General features: G+C 42.7%; 1 long non-coding RNA gene across 1 annotated transcript; it reads right to left on the reverse strand.

The window, feature by feature from the left end:
- Window positions 1-2,088: 2,088 nt before the first annotated feature.
- On the reverse strand, window positions 2,089-23,252 carry LOC116659347. Its single transcript, XR_004314697.1, has 4 exons — window positions 22,988-23,252; window positions 11,820-11,890; window positions 5,651-5,942; window positions 2,089-2,573 (listed from the first exon to the last, which is right to left on the reverse strand). It is a non-coding gene; the product is annotated as an uncharacterized LOC116659347 (long non-coding RNA).
- Window positions 23,253-24,279: the final 1,027 nt, after the last annotated feature.

Genomic DNA, 24,279 nt, shown 5'->3' on the forward strand with positions numbered 1-24,279 from the left:
AGAAACAATAAAAGAAAGACTTTCCGAAAGTTTTTTTTTTTTTTCACTGAAATTTCTGTGAAAGCATTATGAGCCACTGTAAAATAATATGGCAGAGGCTTTTTTTCTCCTCTCTTTCTGCATGGGCTTCTGTTTTCTTCCCATCCCTTCCCCCAGACTTCAGCGTGCCATTTCCTGAAGCCAGAGTGAGTCAGACAACGATGTTTCTGACTTTACTTCTGACATAATGTTTCCCCAAGGAAATAACTTCTTCCTTTCTTTTGTTTGGCTTTCTTGATCTTAAAGATGGCCACAAAAACACAAGATATCTTAAACATCTCAGGCCAGTGAAATGCAAACCAAGACCATTGCCCACAAAGCAGTATTTTCTCTCAGAGATTCAGGGATCAGCGTGGGGGGGCCGCTGCGACGCCCCCCACGCTGCCTCGGCGGCCTATCCATTCTCACTTGGGCTGACAGCGCCAGTACCCGTGCGCGATGAGCAGTGCCAGCCCAAGGCTCTATTCCGCTACCAGGACAGGTTGCTCTTCTCTTTTTCCACATCAGAATGTGGTCAGTTGCACAGAACTGAGTTAAATTCATTTGAATTAAATCCCTTGCCCAATGGCACGTGAATCGTGACTTCATGTTCTAAGCTTTTATTTTTAACAACAAAAAAACCCCAAAACAAACCCCAAAACCATTGTCAAAGGATTTAAGTTTTGAATAAGAACCCAAAGCAATGTGAAAAAAAAGAAAAAAAATTATATCAATTCTTTATATGAATTCTTCCAGATTTATGTCTACCAAGAGATGTATGTCCTTTTTTCTCCCTCAAGGTAAAACACAGCCTGTGTGAAATTTCTCCTTTTTCCTCTGCCAGCCCTCTAATAAGATTGCTATCAGTTTTTTTTGTATAAGCAAGAGGAATGAAATCGGAATCAGAGAACTTTGATCCTGGTTTTTGGCCAGTTTCTCCATTAGCCAAACGGCATGTTTTCAGATTTAGCTAGCACTTACTGATCGGTCCATCTTATCATCTAAGACCCACAAAGCAAGACTGTGAGTCTCCATTGGGAGGTGTCAATCTATACTCTACTCTTCCTTATTAACACTTACCAAATCTCTAGTCAACTGATTATTAACGCAATTTTTTGTGTAAGTCTATTGGCTTCCCTGGGCTCTTAAGATTCATGAAGGCGGACTTTGCATGCACAGTGTTCATTTGTGTAACCCCAGTGTGTAACCCAGGGCCTGGCACAAGCAGACATACAGCAAATGCAGCTTGAATAAGCAAGTTAAATAAAAAAAATAAAAAATAAAAACAAAACTGAGGCTCAGAGGTTTAGGTTGCCCAAGACCAAAGTGTTAAATGGCAAGGCTGTGAGTATAACTCAGGTCTTTAACTACAAAAGGAGTTCCCATTCTTAAGTTATTTCCACATATATTCACCATTTGCTTTTTACGGGTCAATGGAGAGAATCCAAGAATACATGGAGGCAAAAAATAAATTCCCTACATTGAAAAAACGGGACGTTTATTCTAATTGCCCAAACTCCAGGTCACAAAAAATTATTTCTAAACTTTTAAGGAAGAACTCTGCAGGAGAAAGATCCTAGGATTCACACAATTTATTTACTATAGAATAAGGTGGAATTATTCAGGGTCCCTACTGTACGCTGCCCAAAGGAATAAGTCAGCAAAATGCCCAAAGGATGTCACTTGTCACTGGCCTCTCTTGTCTACCCTGAGGGGTCCTGATTACTGGAGGTTCTAGGTTAGGCCGACTTGCTATACTAATACCACACCTAAAATGGAAATGTTTGCACTGTGAACACTTGTGGATGCTAAGTTGATTGTGTTTTTATTTTTTTTAATCTTTCAGTTTCATTAGGTGGACTTGTTACAATTTGACTGCACATATACAATATGTTGCATGTAAATATATATACACAATATACTGCACATATTTTTTAAAATTTGCATATATGTACTGCACATTGTTTCTAAGAACGTTTAGAGCTTTAGCTTTTTAAACTTACATAGTTATCAAAGGAAAAAAGCCAACTACAAAATAAGAATTAATTCAAAAAGATACATACACCCCACTATTACTGTTTTTATTTTTAAAACATTCCATGAAAATACATGGACAACATTCTTTCTTCAAAAGAAAAATCTTCAGAGTGAGAAAATCAAAGGTTTAGATTTTCAATAATAAACAGTGAACAATAAAGTCTGACATCGTTTTATAGCACAGACCCCTTCAAAGTCACACGGGAGTCAGCATTATTAAAACTTCCTTGCAGTTGTGAGTCAGGGATGAACACAAGAGTAAAACACATTGCAGAGGAGTTTGGAGGGGAAAAAAAAAATCCTGCTACTTTGTTCTGGGTTGAGATTGTTAAGTATTCTCATTCACAGTAATAATTGCCAAAAACCAGGGTCATTTTCCAAGAAATTTATGTTTCTTGGACTTTCTGCTCCAGCTGGCGCATTGATTTTTACAGCGCTCTGTTCCAAATCTCAGTTCCAGCTCGCTGCAGGCTCTGTCCTGTCGTGATTACGGAGGACGGTGGTGCGGGGGCCCTGAGCTGGGGAAGGAGGGAGGAAGAAAGGGAAAATCCATTTTAACTTTGAAAAGTGCTGGGTTGACCTGCATTTTTTAGGGTGATAGTGTCACTTAGACATGCTGATTGACTACAGAGCCTCCCTGCTTCTGGTTTCTCTCCACTCAAGAGCAGACAGGCTGTTTTTGCAATAACCTTTCCCACTTCTGCCCACACGGGTGGCTCCTTTCCTTCCTCTAAATCATTGTCTTCATGAGGTTTATGCAAACCTCCTTCCAAGGCTCTTCGAATGCTGTGGCATATTGTAAATCACATGCTGGCTTTTTCAGTTGCCTGGGCATTATTTTGCAGATCTTTGGCTACTATTTTTTTTTTTTAATTGAAGTAGAGTCAGTTACAATGTGTCAATTTCTGGTGTTCAGCACAATATCCCAGTCATGCATATATATATATATATATATATATATATATATATATATATATATATATATATATATATAGATTTATATAAATATATATAAATATATATACACACACACACACATATATTCATTTTCATATTCTTTTTCATTAAAAGTTAGTACAAGATACTGAATATAGTTCCCTGTGCTTTACAGAAGAATTTTTTTTTTTTACCTGTTTTTATATATAGTGGCTAACATTTGGCTGTTTTTTTAAAGGTGACGGATTTGTGGTTAAAGCTTGGCCAAGCTGTCTGTGTCATTTGCCAGGTTTTGAAATGCAACTGTAAAATTTCCATTGATCTCAGCAGTGGCTGAATGGATGGGCTTGCTCACATTCACTCACTAAGCATTTCATTTCATGAGTTAGGATATCCGCCTTCGGACCCTCCTTGGGGACTTGCATGAATGGCCCCCCACTTCTTCTCATCACCTTCAGACTTGCTATGTGGTCTTTTAAAGCTGAGCATCATGAAATAAAATGTTAGCTGAGCTCACTTCCCCTTTGTGCAAAACAGCTTCACCCCTTGTGGGGCCACGGTCCTCCTCAACATGGCAGGTTCCTCCTACTCTTTGCTTTTCCTCATATGGTGTCTGTACCTTCCCAGAAAACCCCCTTTCTCCTTGAGACTGAGTCAAGCCCACCACAGGGGCCCAGATTCTGTTCCAACTCAGATTTCTCTCTCCTCCTACCCTTCCCCTCACTGACCCTGTAAGTTTCAGCTGCCAAGCATGTCACGACTTTGGCCACAGACAGACCTGCTCTGTCACTACTGATGTGACTCTGTCCACATTATTTCACATGTCTCCCTTGATTTAGCATCTTCGTCTGTATCGAGAGATGAAGGATAGATTGCTCAGAGGATTACAGGTGTAACATAAAAAAATAATTATTAGCACACGTTAAGTACAAAATATGTTAGTTCCATTTTCTTTTACCCTATAATTTTCTCTGCTGTTTTGATGCATTTACACCCTGGCACTTTAGTAAAATCCTCTGAAGGACTAGCATTATATACATTTCTTTTGCAACCTACACAGAGCCTCTCTATTGAGGCATATGGGTCCTGAGGGAAAAAGATAATGAACTAGAATATAAACTGATCTGCTTCTTGAAAGCAGGTGAGTGGATTGTTCTCAAAGCCTGTGGATGCTTGGCTGTGAGCTCTTATTGGCAGGAGAGCTCCCCAGTGTTGACTGTTAACCCCGGTGTGGGAGCGAGGTGGGTTTGTCCAGACCCTGAGCCCAGCGCCTGCCTAAATCAGCTCTGCCTCTGCTCCGGAGGAGCCGTGTCCCCTTGGGCCCCGGGCAGCATCTCTGTGCTTCAGTGTCCTCTTCTGTGAAATGAGGGTAACAGTGGCAAGTGGGACTTTATGGAGGTGTGTTGTATTAAATGAGGATATATATACACACACGTTGATATATATTTATACAGACACACGTTGTATAAAAGCCACATGAGTATTTGCTGCAATCATAATTATGCTATTATTATTATTATCATCATCATCATCATCATCATCATCATCATCATTTGAGCTGGATAAAAAGCAGCTGTTGTTGTCCCGAGAGGAGCCATCACATAGTGGAAGGAGAATAGAGTTTGGATCCAGATAGACCCAGATTCTGGAAGCCCTTGCTTCTCTTAAGGTAAGGGTCTCCCAGTCTGTTCTCAGAGACAGGAGATAAAGCTAATCGTCATACATTTTTTGTGAGAGTTGCGTTACATAAACACTAACTGCAAAGCACTGAGCACAGTGACTGGTCCAAAGCAGGTCCTCAAAAATGGAGCTGATATTATTATTATTATTTTATTATTTATCTAATCTGTTATACAAGGAACCATTGTTTACCCCCAAGACAAAAAGAAATGTTGTCAATTACATAATAATAGGCCAGCAAGACAAGATATATTTGCTTTTCAGATAAACAAGGATGTGGGGGGGAAAAAGCGTCAACTAGACGAAAGACACGCGCTTTGCTAAGTAAGGGATCAGGAAAGAGCGAACCTCCAGGGGAGGCTCCGGGCCTGGGAGGTGGAGGCAGCCTGCAGAGGGGTGAAGGGCAGTCCCTGGGCCTGTCAGGGTCTCAGGCCCTGGACTCTGAGATGTCACGCCTGGCCATGTGAGAGGATACCCTTTTAATCCCCGTGAGCCCCACGGGAAGCTCCCAGGGACTCATGGCTTGGCATAACTGCCTCTTCCCCAATTATCTGGTGCCAACAAAAGAAAGCCACCATCAGTCCGAGCAAGGACTGAGTCACTGTCCACGGCAGCCCCTGACCTTCAGCACAGCCGACAGGCGCCCAGGGCGGAGGTCAGGAGCGAGGCACTCGGTGCTCTGGGAGAACTGGCAGGACAGGCCTTCCGGTCGGTAATGTTTTCAGGAGAAACGTTTTATGAACCTGGGTTCTCACCTCTTTCCATCCTTAGAAAAGCACGAAAAGCTTTAGCTAAGATGTCTGTTCCTTGTGACAAGCCTTGTGACGACCTTCTACCAAGACGCATGCTGGTCGCACGTGTGCCCCTGGCCTGGCTGTCCCCCCCCACCCCGCCCCGGCCCCGCCAACCTTGTAGGAAGAGTCTCAGAGCTGCGGAGCGCCTGGCTCCCAGTAAGATACCGAATAAACTCGACTCACACCTTTTACGTTGTGTGTTCTTCTTCAGTGGACACTGGTCAGGAGACTTTCGACAAAATGCAGCGAAATGCAACTAGAGCAGGTGGCCCTTGAACTAGTTACACTGGTGCTCTGGCTCAGGGCCCTCCGCTTCACGCTCGGCGGCGGCGCAGGCGCAGACGCAGACATCGGGCGCACGTCTTCTCAGGCTTCGAGGGGTTTCCTTTCTTCCTACAGCTGCACCAGATTTTCATCCCATTTCCTCTGAGTGACCATGAAAAAAGGCTCTTCTTTGTCTTTTTCTGGTTCTAAAACCTGAGAGAATAAATTGAGTTTTTGGGTCATTGCCAGATGTGTGATAGGTCTGCAAGGAAAACAATAAGCAATCTTTTCTGTTTGGAGAGACGAGATTCGGAGACTACTGCCCTGACAGGTGACGCATGAGCCCAGGCCCCTCTCCTCTCCCCCAGCCCGCCTTCTGATTAGCTTTCCTTTGAAGGTTGGCTGAGATGAGTTAGAGCATCTTTCCTGATTCACATCCAGTGCATGTGGGGGTGTTACAATTTACACTCAAAACTACAAACTTTGCAACGCCAGGCTCTAAATCATCACTATCACTCAGTTTAGTCTAGTGCCACTGGCCTCATCAGACACATATTTCTCTCTGTCATAAGGGATTTGGGGTCAGCTGATTTCCAAGTTTTAGAACACAACTGTTTCCTTTTCATTCCTGCACATTCCTCATTCCTCATGAATCTAAATAGTTCTTTAAAAACTTGTCGTCTTTCACGGCCAAGCATGGCTGCAGTGTTCGTTCCTTCTCTCATTTCTAATCATATGGGGCTCACCTTGTCACTGCAGGACCGAAAGGGCTTAATCTTATGGGAGATGAAGAAAAGGGCCTCAGAAGAGGAGCATCCCTGTGTTTTTGTGCAGACTTTCTATTTATAGTCCCCCCTGCTAACGGGGACGTGGCTGGCGCACACAGGGGAGCGCCAGCGAACCGGCCTCGTCCGGGAAGAAATTGTCCCTCTCGCACAACAGACCCAAATTTACTGCTATTTTGAAATAGAGTGAGAAAGACCCCGTGACTTTTCACCAGAAAAGAGTGACCTCTTCCCTTAAGTAAATGCAGAGGTTGTTTCCAGATGCAATGTTGCTACCACCTAAAACTGAAACAAAAAGTTTCTCCACAAATTAATTTGACCAAAACAAATTAGAATAAAATACAATCAATTGAGCAAAACAGCCCTGCAAAGTATCTCCTGTCTTGTTCTCGATTGTAGGACCCTTGGGAACAAGGATAACCTTCCTCGTATTTAATTCTCCTGCTATTTTAGAACAAGGCTTGACAACTTGTAGGTTCTCAACAATGTTTCCTTAATTAAGTAGAATTAATGATTAAGCTCCCAGCCACCGCTGCAAACACTCATAGCAAAGAAATATACTTTTTTGCATAACTCATATAGAAGTAGAATAAGTTTGCTGTAAAGCAAAGAAAAAACACGGATATGCAAATAGAACATTTTTAGCCAGTATCTCACCACCCAAAGGCAACCACTCTTAACATTTTGGCAAATACAAGTGTTTAGAACCCAGTCTAAATTTGGGGTTCAGAATTCCAAACTCAGAGGAATTGAATACAAGCCATACTATAACATGATCAGTAATTCCAACAAAAATAGGATGGACTTGCACTGCAGAACTGTTTAACTCATAAAGGAAAACCCTTTTCTAAGTCAGTCATAAAGAGCATTGCAGTTGGGCTCCCCAAGGAGAAACAGACCCTGAGATGAAGCCAGGTGTGCAGAGGTTTTATTGGGGCATAACGCCTACGAAAGAAAGAACAAGAAAGCAGGACTGGGCAGGGGTCTATCAGGCCACGATGCAGATTTGACAGCGACGCCACCAGCCTGACGGGAAGTCCTGGCAAAGACGGCCCATCCCAGGAGTCCCTGGTTGGGTGGAAGTGGCTGGAATTACCACCTTGCTCAGTCCTTGGTTGGTGGCCCCCTCGAGAACGTGTGCACTTGGGTCAAAAGCTGAGCTGGGTGCAGACAGAGCTGCCGGCTGGGGGCTGACAGCTGCCCAGAGTGCCGGTGGCCCGCCAATGACATCTTCCTCCAGAATGGATCTGGGTGCCGTCTCCTCTTTCAGCCACAAAAATATTCTCTTACGTTTCCTCTGAAAAGAAAACTAATTGTGTATTGAGAGCTTTAATCCACGAGGAGCTTACTTTCGGGTGCGGTGTGCGTTCAGCCTCTAAATGGTGCCCTTTCACTGACAAGCGCATCGCTTTCCACGGACTTTAATGTGACCATTTACTGCGACTCTGGATGTGCTACTGGACGGTGGTTCCTGAAGGCTGGAAGAAGCCCTCCTCACTTTGGGGGCTCTTCACAATAAAGGCTGCAGACATAATACGTTTTTCAGATCAGTCTGCATTATGAATGCTTCCCCCTTTACTTTCTTACGTCTAGACCATCATCAGAACAATAAATTGAGTCCTGATTTGCAGTAATGTCCAATTTCTGCGGCATGAACACTCCCACCACGACTGACTTCAAGCTGCCAGTGTGGTACCACTCAGCGCAGCGCTGGGAGGAGACAGCAGGAGGACACTGCTGTGCAGTGTCTCCTCCGTGCAGATGAAGCAGGTGTAAACAACCTCGGGCAGAACAGCGGGAGCACGGACAACGGGAGCTCAGTCAGTCACAGCAAAGCCATTGGTCAGCGAGCCTTGGGTATTTATTACTTTTGTTTTTAATGTAATTAACCTGTAAGTTTATATAATTTAACCTTTAATGATGTCTGTGGTTAAAATCTGGTTCACAAAATTTTTGAAAATTTTAACAACAGGCTCTCATAAGCCAGCCCAAGCCAGCTCCAGTAGTTCACTACAAACTGGAAATTTCCCTGTTTGGTGCCAATCCTGGAGAAACTTGAGCACAGAAGCACGAGGGTTCAGGCACGAGAGAACACAGGAAGTGGAAACAACATATCTGTTCACAATGAGACAAACTGATGAATAAACTTGGGTCCATTCACATAATGCCATATTAAAATTGGTTAAAAATAAAATAAGATGAATTAGATCCTCATTTATCAACATAGATCAATCCCCAAAGAAGCTGCAAATACTTTCATGCAGTATGGTACTAATTGTGCAAAAATTTAAAACACACAAACATATTTTAAATCTAGTTTATGAAATTAGATTTGAAACACACGAAGTTCAAGATGGGAGTTACCTCTGGGGAGGGAATGAGAGGTGGGCGGGAACTTTAACTGCGTCTGTAACATTTTATTTCTAAAGAGAAAATGATAATCTGAGCATTAATCACAAAGAAAGAAAAGCCGACATGATGTGCCCCTGATAGAAATATGCAAGATACCTGTGCAATATACTTGCTAAAAAAGAGGACTTACATCTGCTTAAACTTCTAGACCCAACTCCCAATTCACGGAAAAGCAGGGACAAAGGACAATGTTAAATGGGGCCACTGGGATGCAGTCAGCAAAACCTGGAGTGCGGGTTTCTTCAACCAATGAATTACAAGGAAGGCGACAGAGAGCAGGGTGAGAAATCTACAGATGAAAAAAGATCTATCAATCGATTGCAATGTAAGAACATTACTTTGGTTTTTGACTCAAACAAATAGGCTGTTAAAAATTAAGGAAGAAAATGGGAAAATTTGAAAACTGAAGGTACACGGGAAGATATCCATTATTTAGGTGAACTAATGATATTGTGGGTATGTTTAAATAATCTTTATTTTTTACATACTAATGTTCAAAAAATGCATGGATGAAATGGAATGATGGCTAGGACTTGCTTGCAAATGATCTGGAGGGGGCTGCTGGGGCACATGGGTAGAGATACAGGTGAAACAGGACTGTTGTTTCTCCTTCTATGTGCTTGAAATTTTATATACTTTTTTTTAGAGGAGAAGGAAGGGAAAAAACAAGAAAAACAATCTGTTCACTAGGTGGTTTAACATCTATTACATCTAACTGAGTGTCATTTTATCTTCTGTATGTTTTGGTTAGTTTGAAATACAACCTAACTTAAACTTTTAAAAGACTTAAATCTGCATAAATACCTCCAAAGTATCACAAACAAAATTTACTCTGACGATATTTTAAATACCACGATCGGGCTTCCGGGGAAGGAGAGATAAGTTATCAGCCGTGAGACTGGGGCTTCGCACAGCCTCCCGTTCGTGCGTGCCAGACCCTTGAGTTAACCTCCCACCAGACTGCCGCGGCCCCCCTCAGATAGCGGCCACCGCTGTCTAGTGCCAGGAGCCAGAAGTTAACCCTTCCTTGCGCTGAAACAAGCAAGCCTCAGCTCTACGGCTGCTCAGCGGAGCCGCGAGGCTGCCACTTCCAGGTAAATTTCCTTTCCAGTCTCTTGTGTCTGTGAAGAGGGTGTCTTCCTGATCTGTTCTGTCTGTAGGTTATCAGGCCACTTAAGTCTTGCTGAATACTTCCAAACTTTTGAGGGTGATTTAAACATTCTCCATGCAAACTGTATATCCTTCCCGACGCCCCCATGTGCACACGCGCACACACTCATATTCATCAGTCCATATTGAATACTGTACGACCCCCTCCTGGTGGCCACTCACAAAAGACGTGGCGGAAGTTGGGCATCTTCAAAATTAAATTAATTAAAAAGAAAACAGTACTGGTCAGAGGCAGAGAACACTTTACACGTTCTTCCAAAGATACCATGCTTGATTTTTCCTAAAATGTAAAATCTTTTTTTCTGAATTTAGGCTCTTCAGTGCTTTGATTGCTCTAGTTTTCCAGTAAAAACCAAATTTCCATTAATTCACAGATACCAAGAGGTGTCTGAAGGCTTCTCCACGCGAATGGCCAAAAGTCACACAGACCACTGGCTTGGGCTCTGCAGTAAATGACTTACTGGAAAGGCAGGATGGTGTTATTAAGAGTGTGAACTTTGAAACCAAAATGCTGGTGTGCAAATTCCAGCTGTGTCACAACTAGCTAATTGACCGTGGGGAAGCTGCTAAACTGCATTGCGTCTTAGTTGCCCCTCTTTAAAACAAGCGTAACAATAGTACTTAATTCATAGGTATGTTGTGTAAAAATTAAAGTTAACATATATAAAGCACCAAGAATAATGCTTGGCATGGAACGAATGCTACAGACGTTGCTAGCATAGCACGTAAGCTAGTAAAGGACACTAGCTGGTGTCACTTCATGCTCCTAATGGCTGGCACCATTTTACAGATGAGGTTGAATGACTCGTTCAAGGTTGAAAAGTTCATAGTAGCAGAACAAAGGCTTGAATCCGAGTCCTGCCAAAGCCTGTGCCCTTCCTACCACACAGCTAGTCTTTCCTGTGTCTGAGCACTTACCAAGATCCTGCGCTATTAAGAAAGCCATCTTTGCAACAAGACAGGAAATTTAACCTAAAGCCTACATGGCTTTGGGATATTTAAGAATAAGGAAATTGAAAATAATGTAATTGTCCAGTTCCTATATTGAGCGATTCCAACCAGAGATTGAGAGAGATTCGGAAGAGTTAAATTGGAGTATCAGGTGATTAACATTTTGATGTAAATGTTCAGACTATTTAAACAACTTCACGTTGCATTGGGGTAACTAGTTAAGCAGGTACCAACAGTAAATATTAATGGTTCTAGGATTAAACACGAAACACATGAGTCATAATCATTTCTTTCATATCATCATGAGGCAGAAGACATACTGTCAAAGAAGTGACACATCTGAAATCAAATGAGAAAACATATGTCAAAGCCAACTACAAACTTAAAAGTAACCACAACAGTGCAGTGTTGCCTACTGCTGTGGGTCGAACTGCGTCTTCCAGAAAGGCGTGTTCACGTCCTAACCCTGATCCCCGTGATTGTGACCCGATTTGAAAACAGGCTGTTGGCAGGTGTTATCAACTTAAGAGGGGGTCAGATCGAATTAGGGTGGACCTGAAGCCAACATGACTAATGCCTTCTAAGAAGAGAAGAGGCTCGGACCGAGAGGAAATCTCCCTGTGAAGACAGAGGCAGACTGTGTGGTAAACCATCTACCAGGCAAGGGAGGCCAAGGTTTTCAGCAGAAGCCAGGGGACAGGCGTGCAACACTATCTCTCAAAATCTTCAGAAGGAACCAATCCTACTGACAGCTGGATATTGGACTTCTTACCTCCAGAACTGTGAGAGAACACATGTCTGTCGTTTAAGCCATCCAGCTTGTGGCGCTGTGTAAGGTTCTCCCTGCAAAACCAACACACGTATAAAGGTTGATTCAATAAATGCGCAGTGAGTTTACAGCAGTGCTTCTGGGCTGACAGTTCTTTTCTTTAACACTGTATTTTCAGCAGTTCTCATTGAAGTATGTCAGAATAGTTTAAAGCACACAGACACACAGACACACACATAAAACTTGTACTTGAAGACCAAAGAAATGACAGAAATTATGATTTAGTATTTAACATATTAAACACACATCATGTATCAACTAAGTAAAACATTATGCTAAGAAGACTCACAAGCACATTTTTTTTTTCAAAAAAAGACCAAAAAACCTACTGACAAAAAATATACAATTACTTGAGGATGCTTTTCCTCCCCAGTTTAATTGAGATATAATTGAGATGCACCACTGCATAAGCGTAAGGTGTGCAGCATGACGGCTTGACCGGCGCATAATATATTGTGAAGTGATCACGGCTGTAAGTTCAGTTCGCATCCACTGTTCTCATATAGACACAATAAAAAGATAAAGAAGTTTTCCTTGTGGTGCGAGTCCTTAGGATTTACTCTCATAACAACCTCCGATGGCACCGAAGAGCAGCGTGGACAGCAGCCAGCAGGCCGTACGTCATGCCCTCAGAACTTCATCTTAACAGCTGGACGCTGTAACTTTCCTCCAGTGCCTCCTGCCTCAACCCTCTTCCTCTGATAACCACAGATCCGATCTCTTTCTCTGTGAGTTTGGATGTTATATCTTTTAGATTCCATATACAAGCGAGATCGTACAGTATTGGTCTTTCTCTGCTTGAGCTGTTCCACTTAGCATAATGCCCTCCAGGTTCATCCATGTTGTCACAGATAGAAAGATTTCCTTCTTTTTTATGGCTGAGGAATATTCCATTTTATTTGTATATACTACATCTTCTTTATCCCTTCATCTGCTCATGGGCACTTAGATTGTTTCCACACGATTATTACAAACAACGCTGCAGTGAAATGGGGGTACAGGTATCTTTTTGAGGTAGTGATTTTATTCTCTTTGGAAAAATACCCAGAAGTGGAATGGCTGGATCACACGGCAGTTCTAGTTTTAATTTTGTTGCAGAAACTCCACACTATTCTCCATAGCGGCTGCGCTAATTTGCCACCCCATCAGCACTGCCCAAAGGTGCCCTTTTCTCCGCATCCTGACCACCGCCTGTCTTTCTGATAAAAGCCCTCTAACAGGTGTGAGGTGGTATCTCCTCGTGGTTTTTTCAGGTCAACTCTTCAGTTGCCCATCAATGAACCAGTGATAGACTGCATCTAAGGTTTTCAATAAAGAAATAAAAACACAACAAGAGGGGAAAACTGAAAACAAGTGCCTCAGGGATTCAAGTCCAATTATAAGTTTGGAGATGCTGGGGTCATGAATTCTAAAGGATAGTGGAAGATAAACCCACAATCCACACTACCTTTATTTCAGTCAGTATTACAATCTCACGCAGGAACAGATGCATGTATATCTGTGCAGTTTCAGACACCATCAGTGTATCAAGTGTATTTGGTTAAAAAAATGTGAAGAAAACATTAGCAATATTCTCTCTGAATGACAGAGAAAAAGCTGAACATACATAGACTCATTAAGCGAAAGCACTTTTAGTTTTCTTTCTTTCCTCTACTTCTTTAATTTTTTCTTCTTTCCTCGCTTCTATCAGCCCGCCCCTCCCTAGAGCAGAAGAACCAGCCAAGTTTCACCCATTAAAGCATCTGTAATACAGACTTAAAAAAAAAAAAAATTTGCCTCCAAGCAAACTTTGCTCTTCTGAGGTCTTCTGAGTGATACCATTTAGTTATGCAAATGTAGGCAAGAAAGCCCCTGCCTTGGGGAAACTTCAAGCATCTTTTGTCTGATTTGACAAGGCTGCCCCTCCCCTTGGAATACAAAAAAAAAAAAAAAAATCAATTTGCATTAAACACCCCCAAGAAGGAATGACCTGCACCCCAACTTCTACTCTCTGAGATTCAAAGTCTGCTAGAGCTGTAGGGGGTTAAAAATGGATTGGTTCCTCCCAAGGTCCAGGGATAGCGCAGAGGGATAAGGGTTTAGAAATAAAGCTTCCATGCCGGGACAAAGGAAGAGCATGAAAAATCAGTTCCAGTGCTGAGTCTGAGTCTTGGAGAGACAGAGAAGTGCAGTTCTGGGGTTGCTGCAGCCAGCACAGAGGAGGCTGACTTCAGCTCTGGGGGATACGACTGTGTGGAAACTCACAGCCTGGCCCTGTGGTCCCAAGCAAGCTCTTCTTTCCTGAGGAGTCACCTTTCCTCCTAGGGGACTCTGGAGGGGCAGTGCCTTGTCCAGCATCTGAGAGAGTGGCAAAGCCTTAGTGGGATTTTCCGTGCTATGGACCAGACCCTCAAAAACAGCTGCTCCTTCAGAGAGCAAAGTTCCCACAGACCAGAACACTTGGAGATACTGGGAAGAACCCAATGGGTGTCTGAGCAGAGCCCAATCCTAGTTCTCCCAGGAGAAATATTTTAGCTTTACGTCTTCCATAAAGTTTGCCTAAAGTAAGGGAAAAACAACCATGATAAATTTAACTCAATAAATATTTGTTGAGGGGGAGGGTATAGAGAGCGTATGCTTAGCACGCATGAGGTCCTGGTTCAACCCCCAGTGCCTCCATTAAACACGCACACACAAATACAAAAATTTTGTTGAGACAGTTATTGAGCCTGCTAGTAGAGTAGGCATGATAAAATATAATTGGGTAAAAAAAGATAATCCAAAACACGTCTTTGTCCTCGGGGAACTTATTGTCCAGAAATGGGTGGGTGGGCTGAGATGCAGCTGCTGGCCGCGTGGAGTTATTCAAACTTAAATTAATTTAAACTAAATGAGAGGTACGAGTCGGCTGTTCAGTCACAGCGACCGCACTTCACGCTCTGTGAGCCCCATCTCCGTCACCACGGAGTGTTCTTCTGGACAGCACTGGTCTAGAGGGTTTTTTGCAGAAAAGCTCTGAGAGCCGTATGGCTTCTGTGGCAACTACTCAACCCTGCCGTGGTAAAAGCAGCCGTAAACACTAAGTAACGGAATGGACGTGGCTGTCACCCAATAAAACTTTATTTACAGAAACAGGTAGCAGGTCAGATTTTTTCCTGTGGACCATAGTTTGCTGAGCTCTTGTCTAGAAAAGAAACAACTGGCTTTGGTGTAAGGCTATCACATGGAATAGAGAATACAGTAATTACCTTTCTGTGGAAGGTAATTCTGTAGATATTCACTATAGATACATTACCTATAATAATAAGTGATTTTTGTTTAAAGCCGATGGACTTTTGGGTGATTGGTTCTGCAGCAAGAGTGTAAGGGACACACTTTATCATGTCACCCCTCTAATGCCTTATGTAAACACCTTTCTAAATGCTGGCATGGAGTACTGAAGGGGAAAAACCCACAAAGGGACCAGCAAGACCTCCCAGGCAGGGCCACTGCCTTCCCGTTTTTGCGCTTCTGTAAAACAGCTTGCTTCTAGGAAAATGAAACTTACCCCTAAAACTCCATTGGTTTCCCCAAAGCTAACTCCTCATTGGTCCATTTCTAACACCTCATTTGCGTTTACCCCTAAAATTCCATTGGTTCCCAAAAGCTCATTCCTGACTGGTCCATTTCTAACGCCTCATTTGCATATGGCACGAACTTAATTGAAACCTAAAACCCTATAAAAGCCTGTGTAAATCTACAGACGGGGTCCAGAGCTTGGAGTGTTAACTCCTCTGAGCCAGCCGGTGTAATAAACCTAAGTTCTCCAACCTTCCGAGTGTCGCTTGGTCTCTCGACAGGATTCAGGTATCTGCAACAGTATGTCTGCCATAGTTTTGCATCTTCCAGTGCTCAGATCCAAAACCTCTTTGGAGCCTTTACAAACTTCTCCATGCAATCTGTCAGTCCCTCCCCACAATGGCCATAAACTTAACATCTGATCGCTATACACTGAATTCTAAGTATTTATTATATGCTTCTCTCTCTAAGTAGATAAATAAGCTGTTCAGAAACAGACTTTATGACTTTTTCATTTTTGAATTCTTAGTGTCAACACAGTTCAGCATCTAATAGGTGTTCAATAAATATTTGGGCTTTTTTGGTAATTTATTTACTTATTGTTTTGACAAGGGATTGGGGGGGTAACTAAGTTTATTTATTTAGTTAGTTTTTTAAGTAGAGGTACTGGGGATTGAACCTAGGACCCTGTGCATGCTAAGCACGTGCTCTGCCACTGAGCTCTACCCTCCCCCACTAAGTGTTTGTTAAATTGGCACAGCCATTTTGGGTATTGTTGACAGCACCTCTTGTTGCCCACACACTTGGCTTTTTTATGAAGCTTTTGTTCTAATGTTTAGCCATTACTTGTATTCTTGCAACAGCTCAACATTGTGCCTGTCCAAAGAGTCGCTGAAGCTATGTGTCTGCTCATCAGTGTGTTCAATTTATCTAAATTTCAATCCACGCCCTTTTTCGTTCACAAATGTCAGTTTCCAGACAGATCAGAGTTAGTTTCTTTGTGCATATTTCCATTTTCTAAAAATATTTATGGATACTCATTTTATAAGTGGCATGATTTACATTTGGCATTAGCTGAAAGGCAGTTACATTTTCACCTAAAGCTGCTGTGAATATATTTTAAAGTGAATATAATTTGCACCTTAAATTTGCATTTTTATGACCAGGGGTTGTAATTGAAAGCAAGGTAATTGAAAACACAGAAAATGAAAGATTATTATTATTTAACAATCCAACTACCCAGTTAGAAGTCCTTTTAACAAAGTACAGTAGAAGAAACCATAGCATTAGATCATAAAATATTACCAGATTAAAGTGTATTTCCACAAAAAAACAGCACAGGTAAATGACTATATTCATCTTTCCCAGGCAGGGGAAACTCATTCTGTTGTAAGGAATTGCATTATATTAAATGTCTAGAGAAATATCAACCAGATTTTTTGCTATTGAACACATAAACAAACGACCTCTGCCCTAAAACTAGTGTTTCTTAAAATTGATAATTAAAGTTCATTTCCTGTTTGATACAACTTTAACTCTTTGAATATGTGCTAAAAATAATCAGAAAATAAATAAAAGCAAAAAAGATATAATTTATATTGTGAGAATTACATTTTTTATACACATTGAGTTATCATTTCAAAATAGATATTAAAAAGAGCCATTCATAGTAGTCTCTCAGAGCCATACAGGACAACGAACCAGATGACATGAAAGTTCCCTAGATTGTGTTGATTTTCTTTATGTTAAATTCAATTATTAATAATTTTGTTGTTTTTGTTTTTTGTTTTTCTGTTGTTGGTGTGTTTTTAAATAATTTATACCAAATATAATTTACTCTGAAAACTTTCAGATTAATGAACACATACATCAGAGAAAAAACTCAAGAAATAAAAACTTCAGTATCTAATTGTCTAAAATGTCTACTACATTTTAATGTTTTATATAATATATAAAACATTGTTTCTGTTAATCCACCGCTCCAATTACAGCAACTGCTACAGATGTGTCTCTTCCCTGGAACAAACTTATACTGTTGGCCTGTGAAGGCCAGCTGTTGAGGTGGTAGGTATTTTTCCTTGGCTGACAATGGGGAGACACAACAGCGGTTTTCTGTCACCTGGCCAGACAGCAGGACAGCTTTACTGTCTTGCCCCAGAGTGGTGACAACTCACGGACTGTGTGCTGTTACTGAGACCACAGAAGCGTGCATTGTCGCATCACACCAGCGGAGTTCGTGCTGGTCCCTGCGCTGACGACACTATGCTGATAGGCTTTAGAAAGCATGTGGTGGCAGCTGTCCAAGGTGTCTTGATAAAATACTTGTGTGCCGAGGGGTAGGTATGGGTTCCACTAAAATACAGAGATTAGCCACTCCAGTAAAATCCCTGGGGATCCAGTGGAACTGAGCACGTCTATCTGTCCTCTCTGAAGAGAAGAAGTTCCTGCACCTTTTCACCGTCTACATTAAGAAAGAGGCGCAGTGCTTGGTAAATATCTTCTGATTCTGGAAGCAACATATACCGTATCTAAGTACACTGCTCCCCATCCATTTACTGAATTGACCAAAAGGCTGAAGACTTAATGAGTCCCAGAGCAAATGAAAACCTAACAAAAAATGTAATGCAAGGGTCCTTACGATCCAGAAGCTTTAATTGTACTCAAGAGTCTATGACCAGGTACAATGCTGCTGTCAAACACTGGAGCAAATATTTCTAAGGTTGACTCCCAAGGTCTTAGAACAAAGCCACATATGTTTAGCAATAACAACTATATTTTGAGAAATAGCTCTTGACGTAATTTGTCCCTGACAGAGAATGAAAGTCTGACTTTGGAACATCAGGGAACAACATGACGCAACAAGGCACACGTCACAGGGACAGCGATGGTTGTAGTTGATTTGAAGTCCATGAGAAGTCGTTTTCAATCTCTGCACCTTACTGCCTCCCAGAGGCAGGTTTATAAAATTCTGAACGCCAACCTTTTTTTCATTACAGACCTACATTTCTTCCTGTAGTTTTGTTTTACTGCTTCTAGTTCTAATTTCCACAAACTCTCCTAAAATCTTTTACATAAGAAAATATTACAAATATTTGAAAGCTGCTATGAGGTTCTCCATGAGCCTTTAGTTCTAGAAACCAGAGTGTGTTTATTTATTTTATTATGATTTTTTATTGAAGTATAGTCAGTTAAAATGTGTCAATTTCTGGTGTACAGCATAATGTCCCAGTCATGCATATACAGACATATATTCATTTTCATATTTTCAGAGTATGTTTAATGGAAACCTGAGAAAGCTCAGCTCACAGAACTCACCCAATGGCAACAGAGAGAAAATGGCATGCCTGTAACTCCTACTTATTACAGACCCCAATTCAAGCCAACTGTGAGTCTTTATGAGATACAGGGCTAAAAGTTTCCAGAGGAAGGGTCAAGTACCCAGCAATAGAACACAAAACATTAATGGGAAAGATGAACATAATACCATTATATTTTTGAAGTCTCAGTCAAATCCATCCGTGAAATGCATGCTCCTAAAAAGACCCCCATGAGATACCTCACATACCTAATGATTGCATTTTCAGTCTTCTTAAATTTACTGAGACTTGTTTTATGACCTAGCTTGTGATCTAACCTGGAGAATGTTCCATTTGCACCTGAAAACAATGTGTATTCTGCTGCTTTGGGATGGGATGTTCTGTATGTATCTAGGATTAAATGTTTTAGGAATATAATAATAATAAGTGACAGTATGGTACAAGGGACAAGTTTAATAAGGTTCAGTTACAGGAATTCAAAGATAATGGGAAGTACAATAATAAAAGTAGCATTCATTCATAGCACAAAAATTTCCACATTATCACAAGAGAGTCGATTCAGTGGAAATTTAAATTGAAAGCAAAATCACATGGCACAATGGAGGTAAAATACACCCATGAGTATCTGGTATGTCGGTCAAATTGAGCAAGGAAATACTAACGTAAAGTTTTCCTCTCTCTAACCATATTTCTTTCACTGATAAAACACGTATGATTTAGGTTGTATTTTTCATTTATAATCTCTTATATCAGAGGACTATTTTTTCTTAATTTTCCTCTATTTTTTGCACTTTTAGAAAGGGAAATAAAATTAATCTCTTGGAATCCAGACCATATTAACATTGTAGCTCTTTTATTCTGCTGAATTAATTGCACACATGTGAGGCTGAGGGCTCATGGAGCTTTATTCCTGACAATAATATTCTTGGTTAATTATTTCAGTGGAGAGGGCTTTGTTACAAAGTTTTCCACTTAGCCTTCATCACTGTAACAGCTCTTACCCCACAGACTTAGAACCCAACGTTACTCCAGTTGCCAAGTACAACAATGCTGGTAATACATTCACGGCTAGGGGAAATGATTATTGGATGGATCTTCAGACCATTGTCTCCACAGTGGACCAGACCCATTGTGAGCCAGACTTAGCCGTGACTCCACACTTAGCCACCTAGCTCCTATAAATGTCCTCACTCAAACAGAAACATGATAATTGTGTTGGTACAATTCCTCCAAGAAGCAGAAACCAAGATGGTATTAAACATGCAAGAAATTAGATGGCCAACAGACACATACGAAGATGCTCAACATCACCAATCATCAGGGAGATGCAAATCAAAACCACAAGGAGATATCACCTCACGCCTCTTGGAATGGCTATCATCAAAAAGAACACAGTTAACAATGCTGGAGAGGATGTGGACAAGGGGGACCCTCCTACACTGTTGATGTGAATGTAATTTGGTGCAACCACTATGGAAAACAATGTGGAGGCTCCTCAAAAAGTTAAAAATAGAACTACCATATGATCCTGCAATTCCACTCCTAAGTGTTTACCAAAAAAACCCTAAAACATTAATACAAAAAGATACATGCACCCCTATGTTTATTACACAGTTATTCACTGCCAAGATATGGAAGCAACTTAAGTGTTGACAGATGAATGGATAAAGAAGATGTAAGACAATGGACTATTTCTCAGTCATAAAAAAAAAAAAAAAGGAAGCCTTGCCATTATTGACAACATGAATAGATCTAGAGGGTACTATGCTAAATAAAATAAGTCAGACAGAGGACAATACTGTGCGATCTCACTTAAGTGTGGAATCTAAAAAAAACAAAACAAAACAATACAAAATGAAAATAGACACATAGATACAGAGAACAAAAGGGTAGGTGCTAGAAGTGAGAGGGGTGAGAGGGTGAACTAGGTGAAGAGGATTAAGAGGTCCAAACCTCCAGGTATATAATGAGGAAGTCACAGGGATGTAATACACAGCATAAGGAATATGGCCGATAATATTGTAATAACTTTGTACAGGGACAGATGGTTCCTAGACTTATTGTGGTGATCATTTTATAAAGTATGCAAATATCAAATCATTATGTGATACACTTGAAACTAACAGAATATTCCAGGCCAACTATATTTCAATTTAAAAAAATACATGAAAGAGAAATAAATTATTATCTTAAACCATTGGAGGGTGGGGACTTGTGGAAACGTAGTATCCAGAATATAAAGCATTCCTACAAGTAAGTGACAAAAACAAACAACCCAATTTAAAAAGGGGTAGACTTTTCTTCAGAAAAGATGTACAAGTGGCAATAAATCCATGAAAAGATGCCCCACGTCCCTAAACATCAAGGAAACGCAAATCAAGACCACAGTGAGATACCACCTCACACCCATTAGGACGGCTATTGTTAAATAAATAGCAAAGGCTGCTGATGTGGAAAAATTAGAGCCCTCGTGCACTGCTGGTGGCTCAGCCCCTGTGGAAAACAGCATGCCGGTTCCTCAAAAAATTTAAATTGAATCACCATATGATCCAGCAGCGTCACTTCTGGTGCAAACCCAACAGAACTGAAAGCAGGTTCTTGAAGAGATATTTTTACACCAAAGTTCATAGAAGCATTATTCACAGTAGCCAAAAAGCAGCCATGGACAGATGAGTGGGTAAACCAACTGTGGCGCATGCATACAATGTTTATTATTCAGCCTTAAAAAGGAAGGAAATTCTGACACACGTGCAATGTAGATGAACCTTGAAGACATTATTGGTTAAGTGAAATAAGCCAATCACAAAAGGTCAAATACTGCATGATTCTACTTCCATGAGATACCCAGAGTAGGCAGAGTCACAGAGACAGAAAGTAGAAAGGAAGTTGCCTGGGGCAGGGGAGACGGGGCAACGGGAATGGAATTTGGGAAGATGAAAAAAGTTCTGGAGACAGATGGCAGTAATGGTTGTGCAATGCGATTATACTTAATGCCTGTGTAAAATTCTGAATATTATGGTCCTGTATTTTACCACAATTTTAAAAAATTAATGTTTGAAATAATAAATTTTATGTTATGCATATTTTAAATTAAAGCACACATTTAAAAAATGCCAAAAATTTATTTCAGGAGACAACTTGTAAGGAAAAAAAAATGGAGAGGGAGCCAGGAGAGGCCTGGAGAACCATCAGACAATAAAGCCGAGACGCCAAGGGAAGGAGAGAGGGCAGGTAAGCTGGTGGAAGTGTCAGCCCTGCAGTCCTAAGCAGAGTGGGCAAGGCCCTGGGGATCCTTGAGCCAAAAGTGGCCTCTCGGAGAAGTCCCACACCTCTCAGGAGTGGTCCTGCCTTCGTATCGCTGCCATGCTCAGCCATTGGCTGGAAGCAGCGGGGGAAGCACAGCTTCGGCGGGAAGATGGGGGTGGATTTGGAGTTCAGCAGCTGAGCTGTCGGGCAGTTACTCTCCCCAGTTACAGCGACGACACTTCAGATCTACCTAGTGAAGGCAGTTCAGACCCTGCATCCACCAGACCTCAAAAATCTCTAGACCTTCACGTCTACCCAGTGTCCTCTCACTGAAGGAAATGGCCCCATGGGGGGAGGACAAGTCATCACAGTGGACACCTGTCATGGGGTTGCAGGGTTCTTCCTAGGAACCTGGCAACCGCTTCATCAATGAACTCCGGATACAAGTTGGGCTCAGGTCCAGGGACTGAGCAAGAGATGGAACATGTTGCTGGGGTGATCACTCTCAGCCTCCTCCCTTCCGCTCTTGTCATTTTTTGTTGTTTGTACATTTTAAAAAGCAGTTTGGGGGCTGCCTGTCCCTCTGGGTGCTATGTTCTAGCAACTATCTCTACCACTTCCTGTGGTTCACACCCTCTGGGCTGCCCCTGCAGCCAGGCCAGACGTCACCGTAATCGTGACCTCGCTGCGGCTCCGGGCGCTTAAGCATCAGCGCTGGCTGCTCTGTTGCATCACAGCGCCTCCGTCTCCGCCGACTTCAGCAGTGCGGGTCCGGGATGTCACTCCCTCTCCCCTGGTCGCAGAGGACAGCCGCCAAGCCCCCACCCCCCAGCGGCACGCCCAACGCCTCCGGGAACAGGGTGTCCTCTGGTCACCCCCGCTGAACACACTCTTCTCCTGGGTTTTCTGACCTCACAAAATATCCCCATTCCCGCACATCTGTCACCAGCAAAGCCCATTCACCATTCCCCGGGAAAAAAAAATAGAATCTGGGTAATAAAGAAATCTAACCTTTTTTTTTTTTCTTTTCCTTTGTGTCTGGTCTAGTTTCATTGGCTCACAGGAGGCCGTGCGCAGAAGCCTCGCCCCCGCCCTCCAGACCAGAGTTCCCGGTGCAAAATGGCGCGAACGCCCCGGCTCTGGGCCGCGGGCAGAAGCCCCGGGCAGCGCGCCTGTGCCCAGGACGGCTGCTCGGTGGGCGGGTGCAGAGGCGCTGCGCCTGCGCACAGCACCGCGTGTGCGCGCGCTGGAGCGTGGTCAGCACGGCTGCGCCTGCCGGGGAGCCCCGCCCCTTCCCCCGCCCCGCCTGTGGGGAGACCCCGTGCTCTGGATCCCCAGCTGACAGTTCCCCATCCTCTGATCAAAGAAGGAAGCTGTCCTTTGCTTCTGAACTGGACTCGGTCTGGTTCTGTGGGCTGGAAAGACATGGAGCAGAAGGACCCTTGTTGGGGACCGACTATGGAGGGTCGGTAACTCATTCACTTCCCTCAGCTTTATTCCTTTTTCTGGGCTTTCATGAGAATTTATTCTGTTTTTCACTTTTTTTTTTCAGGCCTTTAAAAGCCACCCTCTTGGTGAGTTTGCCACATCCTAGTTTCCTTGACAGGGTGTTAAATTCCAAGAAGGGTCATCCTTCAAGTCAAAGATGACTTGACTCTTACTTACCCAGTCTTGTTTCTGGCAGTGAAGATCCAGTCCCGGGGATACTCACCTGGCTTCTCCTGGGACATCTTGTCAACAATTCTTCACCTCCTGGGATGTAGCCTCTCTCCTCACGTATCAGGCTGTCCTCAGCTGGGTTATGCTGAAGTGTAACCCTGCACGTCAACCTGGTAGCCAGCAAAGGAGGCAGGGCAGCTCCTGGGCAGGGGACGCGGTCGCCTTGTGGAGGAGAGGCTCCTAGGGCATCTTCCAGCGCGAGGGAACTGCCAGCTCTTACAGGAGAACGACGGGCTCCTCTGCAAGCGCTGAGGTTTCAGGTTGCTTTGCTGAGCACAGAGGGGCACCCACGGAGATACTACCGCCCTGTGTCTCAGGGTCCCGGGGATCCCCAGCAAGAGTACTGACTTCAGTCCGCCTGGGCGAAGCATCCAAACCGGCTCCTGAGACCCGCAGCCTGTTGCTCAGCTGTGTGTGCTCCTCCAGTGCAGGAGATAAGGACCTCTTCCTAAGGAAGCCGTCCACAGTCCCTCTGGTTCTCACACTCGGCCTTTAACCCATTGTTAATGGCTCTCAGTTTCTCATTTTCCTTCTGCAGAGCACCAGTTCAGCTTAGCACCACTGCCTGTGAGTATTTTCCCCCA

Source organism: Camelus ferus, chromosome 23 (genome assembly GCF_009834535.1).
Source record: "Camelus ferus isolate YT-003-E chromosome 23, BCGSAC_Cfer_1.0, whole genome shotgun sequence".
Taxonomy (NCBI): Eukaryota; Metazoa; Chordata; class Mammalia; order Artiodactyla; family Camelidae; genus Camelus; species Camelus ferus.